General features: G+C 36.7%; 1 protein-coding gene across 8 annotated transcripts in view; it reads left to right on the forward strand.

The window, feature by feature from the left end:
• The window catches only part of GJD3 (gap junction protein delta 3), a 1257337-nt gene that overhangs the window by 687650 nt on the left and 557311 nt on the right, over window positions 1–12376 (forward strand). Inside the window, exons 1-2 of one of the 8 annotated variants that reach the window (XM_044054497.1) lie at window positions 4586–4607; window positions 6372–6549. The exons of 6 other annotated variants lie outside the window; for them this stretch is intronic. The gene's annotated coding sequence lies outside the window, so the exon portion shown is untranslated. Of the gene's footprint in view, window positions 1–4585; window positions 4608–6371; window positions 6550–12376 lie in introns of those variants that run through there. One more of the 8 variants, XM_044054493.1, reaches the window with a different exon arrangement.

The raw sequence follows: 12376 nt of genomic DNA on the forward strand, positions 1-12376 counted from the left end.
CTCCTCTAACTGTAGAATTCCTTCTCCTTCCTTCAACATCAAATCTAGCAATGACACCATTATCTCCCCTTATGACCATACAAAGCTTCTAGGCGTAATAATAGACAACAACCTTAAATTTGATAAACATGTCAATCACACTATTAAGTCCGTCAACAAAAAACTTGGCTCCCTGTACAGAGCCAAACCTTTCCTCACCTCCCCTAGCTAGGGTAGCTATTGCAAGATTACATCTCCTCTCTACCCTTATGTATGCCTCCCCTGTACTCACTAACCTATCCAAAACTGATGTCAACAAATTATCAGGATGTTATAATCATATAGACAGATTCACTACAGGCATGGCTTTTAGGACCCACCATTGCCAGAACCAAAAAAAAAATGGGATGGCTAGAGTATCCTACCCTTCTACAGTTCAACCAACTTATAGTAGCGCATAAAATACTCCATCAACCTGATAACACCCCTACCCTCAAAAATATTCTCACCCCTCATAGTGCCCCCAGGCCATTACGCTCAGCTGATAAACTAATGATACTGACCCAAAAATCCAACAACTCTGCAGGCAATGCTATAGTTGCCAACTCAACCAGTAAAATCTGGAATCTACTCCCTACTACCATTACCAAGGAAACCTCACTACCCCTATTTAAAAGAGAACTCAAAAAATACCTCACATCTCATTGGCTGTGCTCTTGTTCTAAACCTAACAACTTCACTAATACATGTCTTGCTACCCTACCTGCTGTTTAGTCAAGTATCTATGCCTCATAGAATTTGAATGTCTAAGCATTGTGAATTATGAGATCTGATTGTATTCTATGTTCACATTTTCTGATACGTCTTTGCCAATCACATGTAATTCTGCACATTGTGTATATTGATATCTGCATGTATTCTTTGTCTATATTTTTCTAAACATGTCTGCCTGAGTTTATCACTCAGTGATGTATGTACTGTCTCTTTTTTGGTATGTGGAGCTTTTCTCCTGGGCCTCCACTGAAAATGGACATATATCCAGTCAAACTATCCCGGTCAACAAATGTAAAATAAATAAATTTATTGCACACCAGTCCTCTGTAAATATCTAACCATCTATCTATCTATCTATCTATCTATCTATCTATCTATCTATCTATCTATTTCTCTGTCTATCTAGATAAATATATTTTGCTTTACCTACATCTCATCAAGTTACAACAGATCCCTATTTCAAAAGGCAATAGGTTGAGTAATCAAAATTCCAAACATAAATGCCAGTAATTTCATAATCGAACCACAGGTGTTTTTACAGGGGACATTTCCTCCCTCTATCCCATTTTGGGGGGGAGGGACAAGCACATCCTGAATGCGTATATATATATATATATATATATATATATATATATATATACACATATACATATATATATATATATATAGATATATATATATATATATATATATACATATATATATATATATATATATATGTATATACATATATAAAAACACCAATTCCATGGCTATATAAACATGAAAAAGGGAAAAAAGCTCCCAAAAGGTGGGAATCACTGCCATCACACACTTTGAAATTCCACAAGCAGTGACTTCCAATGGAAAACAATGACTGCCACTCTGTTTCATGGCATGTTGTGATTCAGGTTATTGATACCTAACCAGGTAAATGCATGCTACCAATTGCTGTACCAGTTACAAGATGGTGAAGATTTAACCAGGAAAAATGGTTGAATCTGCAACTCAGTAAGACTTTTTTAATAAAGGTGATTTTACAGCAGGCTAAGCCTCCGCACACTCATATTACTTATGTGGTAGCAAGCCTACTGCACCCCCACAGTTATTTATAGCAACTCCAGTTTTACAGTGTGAAGAAAACAGAAACTTGTAAGAAAAAGGAAAGCACTGCCACCACACACATAGAAGCTACTCTGGCAATGATTTCCTGTAGAAAACAGCAATTTGGAAGTTCTGCATCAGGGAGATGGGCTCAACTAGATGAAACCTCACTAATGTTACACTTGACAAGGTATTAAGGAAGCCTATGGGTCTGGCTGTCGATATGTCTATTGATCTATAGGGCTGCATGTCAAAAGTGTGACCTATCTGTGATAACAGTTTTAAGTGCTACTACAACCGAGTGCACTTTCAGACAAAATCAAAATGTATAAATTATACAAATTGATGAAAACATTTTTTTTTTCTGGGAGGACTTCATCCCCTGCACCCCCAAACTCCTGATGCTTACATATACTAATTCCATGGCTGGGTAGAGGAGAAATCCACAAAATACCACAATCTCGGTCTTTAAACACAGAATGGAGGAATCCCACACAAGTAGCCAAAGTGATTTACCACTAAGCCACTACAGGCATGTAATCACAAATTAAACATTAGTCCCTAACGTATCACAGTTAATATAGGTGTTGCCTGCAGCAGTTTCACTGGCCATGGCAATGTCAGTGGGTCAGCATGTAGCATAAACACCTTTGATGCTGGGGGACCAGAAGGCTGAGAATTCTGTTAACAAACATGGTGATGTGATTCATTTTCCAGTACTGAAAGTGCAGTTCAGCACACTGGTAGTGCCACACTCCTGACATCCCTTCCTTCAGGTGAGACATTAAACTGAGATCCAGTCTACCTGAGTTTGTGGTGGGCTGGATAGATATAAAAGATCCAAGAGTAGGGGTCTTTTATTTTTATCATGGGGCACTTTACTTCTGTTTTCAATTCCTTGGAATTTACTCATGGCCCTGGCCAAATTTCCCCTAGTCAGTGTAAATGTTTCTCAGAGTTTTCATGACAGCAGGCTATGCCTAGTAGGACTAGGTGGTTTAGAATAGCCAATCAACCAGAATATTTTTGAGAGGAAACCATAGTATCCAGACACAATATACAAAAATGAAGAGGACCTACACACTCTGCACAGACAGTAACCGGAGGGCAGGTTTAAACCCTAGTCTGTGGAGTTGTATTAAAGAGAGCTGAGCCATTAAGCCACCATGCTGTTCTGTTTCTATTTGCTGTACAATGTCCATTGATACAAACCAAAACAGAATTTGATTTGGTCCAAAATATGAAGGGAGATATTCCAATAAATGTCTTTTTACTTTCCTATGGGGGAGATAGCTCTGGGTTACTGAGAAGAGAATAATTTAACGATGTGTCTCAGTCAAGCTCGTATCTGTTCCTTCTCAGCAGAGCCATAAATACAGCATGGCAAAGTGGGCAGTTGGCTGGGGCACAAGTCATCAGGTGCCACAACTGGGGGGGGGGGGTAGCTCTGGGTTACTGAGAAGAGAATAATTCAACGATCTGTCTCAGTCAAGTTCGTGTCTGTTCCTTCTCAGCAGAGCCATAAATACAGCATGGCAAAGTGGGCAGTTGGCTGGGGCACAAGTCATCAGGGGCCACAACTGGGGGGGGATAGCTCTGGGTTACTGAGAAGAGAATAATTCAACACTCTGTCTTAGTCAAGCTCGTATCTGTTCCTTCTCAGCAGAGCCATAAATACAGCATGGCAAAGTGGGCAGTTGGCTGGGGCACAAGTGATCAGGGGCCACAACTGGGGGGGGGGTAGCTCTGGGTTACTGAGAAGAGAATAATTCAACACTCTGTCTTAGTCAAGCTCGTATCTGTTCCTTCTCAGCAGAGCCATAAATACAGCATGGCAAAGTGGGCAGTTGGCTGGGGCACAAGTCATCAGGGGCCACAACTGGGGGGGGATAGCTCTGGGTTACTGAGAAGAGAATAATTCAACACTCTGTCTTAGTCAAGCTCGTATCTGTTCCTTCTCAGCAGAGCCATAAATACAGCATGGCAAAGTGGGCAGTTGGCTGGGGCACAAGTGATCAGGGGCCACAACTGGGGGGGGGTAGCTCTGGGTTACTGAGAAGAGAATAATTCAACGATCTGTCTCAGTCAAGCTCGTGTCTGTTCCTTCTCAGCAGAGCCATAAATACAGCATGGCAAAGTGGGCAGTTGGCTGGGGCACAAGTCATCAGGGGCCACAACTGGCAGGTGCCAGTGGTGTGGCAGTGCAGTATCAGTATTGGTAAATGAATGCCAGCACTGCATTTACAGGTTGACTGAAGCATTGAAGAGCTTAAGTGGTTAGCTTAAGGTGACTGTGCAGTAGTAGTACAGCAAGCGGTACTTCAACCGTGAGAAGAGCTTTTCTTGTGTCCTCTTCAACTTTGGTAGGTACAGCTCTGTCTATAAGTTGTCAAAGTGGCCTGTCAAGAAGTAAGCTTCTGAAAATATTTTACCCCTTGATCTTTACATACACTTGTTTCTGTTTTGCTTTACAAATACTGTTGAATGTATATGTCAGGCCTACTGAGGGAGGATTGAAGTGACTTAAGAAGAAACATGGAAAACCAGCATTTGAAAAATCTGAATACTGTATAATTATATGGCTAGCCAAAAGCAGTTTCCATCCTTGTTAGATTTTTTTTTTAAATGGGGATTTTTACTAAAGTGCTTTGATTGTTTTCTTTAAAATATTTGTAATGAGTCGGCACTTTTCCCATTTTAACCATAAAAGTCTGTGGTTATGCAACTAGAATCAGTTCAGCATGCAAGAGAAAGAAGTGCAGAACGATACTGTGAGTATGAAACGGCATTGTGTCTTTAGCGTATTAACATTTATGTTTGTTTTTAATACATCTTTTGTTTAGCAAAACCATAATCTGATGATTAAAGGTATTGTTCAAAAACTTAAAATATTTTAAAAAAGTCCATTAACTTATCTGGTTATTTTATCTTATCTTACCTGCAGATGCAGAGAACTCCCAGGTTCTCCAACAAATTTGTGTTCTAAATAGTAATGAGTTTATTAAATACATTTTAGAGGCTATAAAGGAATGCAGTTTGGATCTTCATAATTCTCTTTAATTCTGTAAAGAACGTGTGACAGTTAAGCCTGCTGTTCATTTTGTTACAGTTAGTTTTATTTCGATTGGGGTAAGACTGAGCATGCTGGTTATGCTGTGATGGGCTGTGACTTGTAAAATGGATGTTTATACAGTACTGTGAGCATTGTGCAGAGTAAAAAGTGTAGAGGTAAAGTTGCTAAAGTGATACACAGGCTACAAGAAACATCTGTAGTTGATATCACATGATATAAATGGAGGCAGATATTTTAAAGCAGCGGGGCTAGATATTTTTGTTTGGTACCTTGTCATACTGCACAGCTTGTAAAACTAATATTCTACTTGATGCAAATTGTGTGAGTAGGTGACTATGTTGCAGTTTGGGGATTCTGTTTATCAAGTAACTTGTCCATTATTGTAAGGACAGCTTTTCCTTGTATTAAGTATACATAGTGCAGATTAAAATAAATATTTACTTTCTGGATGACTACATGGAAATTGCAGACATAGATAACAGGAAGTTTATGTATCTGAAAGGAATAAAATGTGAAATGAGCACATGTTCAGGCACCAGTTAGCAGTAGGCATCCTGGACAAAAAGACATTGTTCACTGGCTGGCAGAATCATTCAGAAATGTTGTGAATCCTACTTTATTAGAGAATGTGATGTGCAGATAATACCATCACTCGGAGCTAAGCTAAAACAACTTTAGACCATGTTAAACATATCAAAGTAGTTCTGATTTTAACATCACTCGTTTGATAGTTTTCAGGCATAGTCATTTTGGGTCCTGGCAGTGCATGCTGCATTTGTTTGCACTGCATTCCTTAACTTACACAAAGTGGACTGATGCAGAGTTATGCTGCAGTTTGAAATTGTATACCTGAGCAGCCTAGATCATTTAGTATTCACCATACTTTTCGACCTCTTAGCACAATAAATCTTTGCAAAAGCAAAAATAATGGAGAGGCAATGCCCAAAGAGTGGCGGGTTCTAAGTATTGCACTTAAAAACTTAGAGAGTTGCTAGGATAAGAAGCTTTGTATTTACATGCATTTTCTGACGGATATGAAGTTTGAAATTCAAATGTTTGCCATTATTTACTGACTCCAGTCTTCAGTGATTTTCTAGAAAACCATAAAATTTATGATGAGCAAGCCAAAAACATTAGCATAAATCTGGACATTCTGTGAAAATCTAGACAGGATGTATGTTATCCACAGTACTTTTGACATGGAAATCGCATGACTGGGCAGGAACTATCTTGTGTTAATTTATTTGATTTATTTATATTTTATTTTGAATATGTTAACCTGGTTAGAGCACTGATACCATTAGAATTATTTTGGTTTCAGCCCGAGGTAAACACAGTAGATAAATGAAATTCCATCTGGATAATTCTAGATTACTTTCAGCTGTTCAAAGTAATGTGAAAGGCTAACATTGTGTAAAGGTATGTAAAATACTAAAACTGTGTACTCTGTCCATATTTGCAGTGATCATTCATCTAAAGCACATAAGGCAATATACAAGGGCTGTTAAAATGCAGTAGGATCTAGTCCAAATGCCCTACATGGCGAAACTTATGCACCTGCAGATGTGCTTTTTGAAGAGGATGAAACTATTGTGAAATAGGGTATGTTAGAAAAAATAAATATTTCATCTATTAATAAGGTAAGTTTGCTAGAAAAGAATGCTTGAGTAGAGTATTAGTGGTTTAAATGTACGTGTGGTGATGGGGTTATTTTAAACAAAACACTGCTTTTCTGAAGGGAAAGGAAGGTGTATGAAGTAAATCTCCAGTTTCTGAGTACAGTAATTACCTGAACACTGTCAAAGTACAACTGCCTGCAGCTGTAGTTAAATGGAAATCTTACTAGCAAGCTAAATGGAGATAATGTGCAGTTTTATATGTAGTGTGACTGTATGCTGGGAAAACTCATCTACACAGATGATTCATTGAGTTTTAATGTGCTTAGATTAGCATATGTATTTCAGGACTGTAAATTTGTATACATAGTCACATTATTGTTTCAGATCATTTCACACATTTGCAGACAATAGTCTAATGCATTTATCACAGCACTGATAATAATAATTATTTTTTATAGAACTTTATCATTTCTAGTCACTGAAAAGTTGCTGGCATAACTAATTCTGAACAATTTCATTTTAATCCCAGAGTAGGTATTAAAACTCTTTGAAGTTACATGTGCTTTGCTGTCTTCGGTATGTCATTCTGTAGAACTGTTGTCTATTAACAGTGAATAAAAATACAGTGTGTTCTTTTTTTTTTTTTTTGCTTGAACCAGAATATGACAAAAAAACACTGGTGTTGGGCCAGTTATATAAACCAGAATGATTGTGTCTTCTTTTACATAAAGACCAATGTAGTTTGTTCTCTGAATCGTTAGAAGATAATGATGGACACATAAATTATTTAGCCAGGATGTATTTAAAGTAGTGAGGCTCTGTAATGGGTACAAGGTTTGTTCTGTTTAAGTATTAAAGTGTTTACATTTACTAGGCTAATACGAACTAAATATTTATAACAACATAATTGTTGTTTCCTTATACTTACATGGCATCTTATAAAATTACATTGCAATTTGTATTTTTAAATATGTGAAGTGCTCTTCTTCTGGCTTTTACAATGTGTCTCATTATCTTAACTGTTTCCTTGTTTTAACAATACATTTGTTATACACTAATCGTTTCATTAATTTGTATATTATTCTTCTATATATATTTTACTGTACTGTTCCTATTGTAAATATGTATAATACTTTCTTATCTAACCAGTTTGTATATACATTACCTTACATCATACCTTTCAAACTCTTAGAGCAAGAAATCTGGACAAAGCCATAAATAGGAGGGGGACAAAGGCCCCAAAACAGGGGCACTTTTTAAACATTGCTCTTACAAACTTGGGTAGTAGCTAGAATAACGGGTTTTGAATTACCATGAATTTTCCAGAGTCTGAAGACTGAAATTCAAATGTCTGTCATTATTTTCTGACTTCAGTCCTCAACGATTTGCCAGAAAAAACACAATTTTATGAGAAACAGACCAAAACTATGAGGCAAAAATCTGGACATTCTGCAAAAATTTGGACAGTCAAGAGGCATGCCTTACATTACTGTCTGTGAACTACTACCTTACATTTATTTATGTGTCTCTACTTGATGCCTCAGGTCATAACTGAAAGGGGTATTTTGGCCAGTTCACCTACCAGGTGATCAGATTTAAAAAAAAAAAAAAATATATATATATATATATATATATATATATATATAGTGAAAAATTGAAGCTAATTATAGCATTTATTTTATAATGCTAAAACACAGAACACACTTAGCATAAAAAATATGACCTAAAATTAACATTTCAACTCAGATTTTTTTTTAAATTAGTATAAACTAAAATAATAGTAATAATAGGTAAATAAAATATAACTCTTCCATTCAGTCAGATTCATAACTGGTGCATACTGCATACATACCGGTTGGACCTGCTGAAGTTTTTGTGAATGAATCACATATATTATTTTACCCTGAATGGTGTATATGTCTTGGTAAGTAAAGGGATAGCAGACAGAATACACAATACCCCACCTCATCACTGCAAAGACCAACACACAGCACATGAAAGGGTCGTCCGTACTAAATTATCCACCAGAGCAAGCAACACACGTCACATCAGATTCTACAATGTGTCCAGTTAGGAAGGGATTCTAGTAGAGTTGTCAGGCATATAAGCAGCACCCTCTAGTGATCACCACTGTAAAGTGTGATCACAAATGTGTGATTGTGTGACTCGTACACCAAGATCAAGACTGCAGTACCGCAGAGAATTCCTCTTAATCTGAGTTACTGCGGTGTTGGAGATATATATATATATATATATATATATATATATATATATATATATATATATAGTGTCTTAGAGAGTTCATCTTACTCTGATGAGTCTTGGAGCTGGTAGATATGGTATCTCAGAGAATTCTGAGGCACAGCAGTCTTGGAGTTATTATATATGTTGTCTCAGATAATTCCTCTTAGTCTGAGGCACAGCAGTCATGGAGTTATTATATATGGTGTTTCAGAGAATTCTTCTTGGTCTGAGATACAGCAGTCTTGAATTTAGTAAATACTGAATCTCACAGAATTCCTCTTAGTGTAAGGAACAACAGTCTTAGAGATTTTATCTACAGTATCTTAGAGAATTCCGATTATTTTGAGGTACAACAATCTTGGATTTAATATATATGAGGTCTTAAAGAATTCCTCTTACTCTGAGGTACAGTGGGTTTGATTCCTGGAATTGTTATATACAAGTGGCAGGATTTGAGGGGTACAGCTTCCCCCTGTTGGACAGGGCTTGATAGAATTTCTATTTTAACTGTGTACATAGTTGACCACAGGTTTGTGATTGCCGTTTTTAGTATTGACCACTATTGCATGTTCAGCCTTAGCTGAACTGGTGCCCTATGAAGGGCTCCGCCTCCATGGCAAAGCTTTACTGCCCCCACACGTCACATAGTAACCCCCCCCCCCCCGGTCAGTCCCTATCCTAGCCTATACACACCATGCAGATTACTTTTTTTCTTTTTAACACCTTTATTGAATTATCACTTGTGACATAAACAAATTTAAATTTATATAAAAGTAATCAAACTGTGTTAACTAGTTCACATTTACAAACATTATACTTCACATATATTGCTATATATCATATAACCTAAGCAGCATTACATAAATTATTCAATTCCTGCCTTTTTTTAAACAAGAAACATCTTTATTAAACCATCACTTACAACATAAGGAATCATACATTTATATAAATGAAAGCAAAACACACTGACACAATCCTACTTGCAAGCATTTTACATCACAAACCATACTGACACACTTCCAGTTGCAAACATTATACAGTTCTTATAATCTACCCAGTCATTTTCAATCAAATTTTACAAAGCTCATTTAAGTCCTGCCTTCTTTTAAACCTTATCCCTCTCCTGTATTTATTGTTGCCACAATTCACATTTATTTCCTATATAGTTTGCTCCTAGCCTTTTCTAAAGATCTCAATTACAGTTGTTTTATCTCTGTTACTATATTCACTACTTCTAGTATAGTTGGTTTAAATTTTGATTTCTATTTTCTAGTAATTGTTTTTTGGCAGACACTATAATTATACACAGCAAGGCCTTACCATGTCTAGGCAATTCCCATTCATTATCATAGCTCAGAAAAATCATCTCCCTCATCACACCAATCTGCTCATGCAGCATCTCCAACAGTGCATCCCACAGGGAATCCTTAAAGTCCACCAACTCACCGCAATATCTGTGTAAACATTTCCAAGCAAAATTCCCAAATCTTGTAGATTTTGTTGCATATTTGGGAGATATACATATACCTATATTGTCCCATTGTTTACTTGTGAATTGTTTATCCGATTTCTCTTCCCAGTCTTTTCTAACCTCCTCTGATTGATTTTTATAGTTATCATGCTATATTTTATATGCTCTACTAATTATTCCTTTTTAATTGCAGTTTCTGTTCTAGATTCTACTAAATCTACCAATGCTGGTCTTTCATTTAGGAACCCCCTATTTCTTTCTCTTCGCCTATACTCTGATATTAATCCTTGATAAGGAACACAATCTCTAACCTGCAGTCAAAATACATTCTTGGCATCTTCCCATTCTATCATTTTTCCCTCTCTATTTACTTGCTCCCAATACCTTGGTTCCTTTTCCAGTTTTCTCCAACAAATTCCAGCCCCCTTTTGCCTGTTGTCTGTATCCCTAATTGCAATCATCCTTATCAGCAGAATCTCCTTTCCCCATTCCCATGTTGGCTAGGTTTTAGGATACTTTCTGCTACTTTATGGATATAATATTCCGTATGATTATTGTCATTCTCTTTAAAGGCCTACATCCAAAATCCCAGTCTCTCCTTGGTTCTTGAGCTTCCCCCAGTTTCATCATCGTACCTTTCCACTTTGAATTATGGTTTTCTGCTTGTGCTATATATAGGAGTCTTAACTGTGTAGCTTTGAAATGCCCCATTTAAATCGGGTAAACCCAATCTGCGATGTTCTACTAGAAGAAGAAGCTTATCCTACTTGACTCTTGCTGTCTTCCCCTCCCAGATAAAGTTCTTCAGTTCTTTAGTAATTGGTATTCACAACTTCTCTTGTGGTTGACAAAAATATGTCTGACCTGTGTATAAGACTAATGGGACTAAAAACATTTAACTGCTTGTATCTTAATATCCATATCCATATAACAAAGCTTCCATTTTCTCAGTTTTTGTATTATCTTTTGTTTAGTCTCTTCCCATATATCCTCAGCTGCCACACCAGAATAATTTTAATCCATACTCATAAATACTTCATATTATCATAATCCCCATAAATATGGATATTTCTGAACCAGCGCATGTGTGGGTACATAATTTACCACTATTGCCTTTATTTTAGCTTCATTAATTTTGTATCCCAAAAATATATGAAACTGTCTCAAAATGTTCCAGAAAACTGTAATGTCTCTTTGTGGTTTTGTCATATCATCTGCAAATAGAGCCAGCTTTTCTTGACTACCACATTGATTATATCCTTGAATTTCTGAGTCCCTTATTTTCTTTGCCAATGGTTCTAAGTATAATGCAGATAACAAAGGAGAAAGAGGACAACCCTGCCTGGTTCCTCTTCTCAAGCAGAAATTATCAGAGAGGACCCCACCCACTTTACTTTTTGCCTCTAATCCCTCAAATATCCTCCTAATCAATGTTAGAACTTTTTCAGAAAATACGAATGCTTCCATTGCCCTGCTCATAAAGTCTCAGCTTACTCTGTCAAATGCTTTCTCTGCACCAAGACCCACCAACAGCAATGGTATTTTCTTACATTCTGCTTCCCTCTAGATTGTCAGTGTTCTGTTAATAGTGCCAAATGTTTGCCTTCCTTCCACAAAACCACACTGATCCATATCTATTCATTTTGGCATTGCTTTTGCCATTCTTTTAGCTACTATAGACATGAAAATGTTATAATCATGGTTTAGAATTGAAATGGGCCTGTATGAAGCTGGATCTGATTGATCTTTACCCTCTTTAGGTATTACAGTTACCACTGCTTTCTTCCAGAATGTTGGTACTTCTTCTCCCCCTTAAAATATTGTTAAACAAAATCTTTCAGATCTTTATCAGTTTTTTTCCCTCATAGCTTCCAAACTTCGACAGGAATACCATCTATTCCTGGGGAATTTCCTATAGATTGGTTATTTTTATCTCATCTCCTTCTATCCTAACTGTTAGTAATTGAGCTACACTTACCTCTAACCAAGGCATAATTCTTTCGTAAACATTTCCATTTGTATCTTTTCTTGATTTCCATATTTCTCTGCTTTATACAGACTTTCATAGAATTTCCAAAATATTTCTAATACCTCTACAGGAGCTCTTGTTACCTTCCTTGTTATTGGCTCCCT

Source organism: Protopterus annectens, chromosome 13.part0 (assembly GCF_019279795.1).
Source record: "Protopterus annectens isolate FY-2018-M chromosome 13.part0, PAN1.0, whole genome shotgun sequence".
NCBI lineage: Eukaryota > Metazoa > Chordata > Ceratodontiformes > Protopteridae > Protopterus > Protopterus annectens.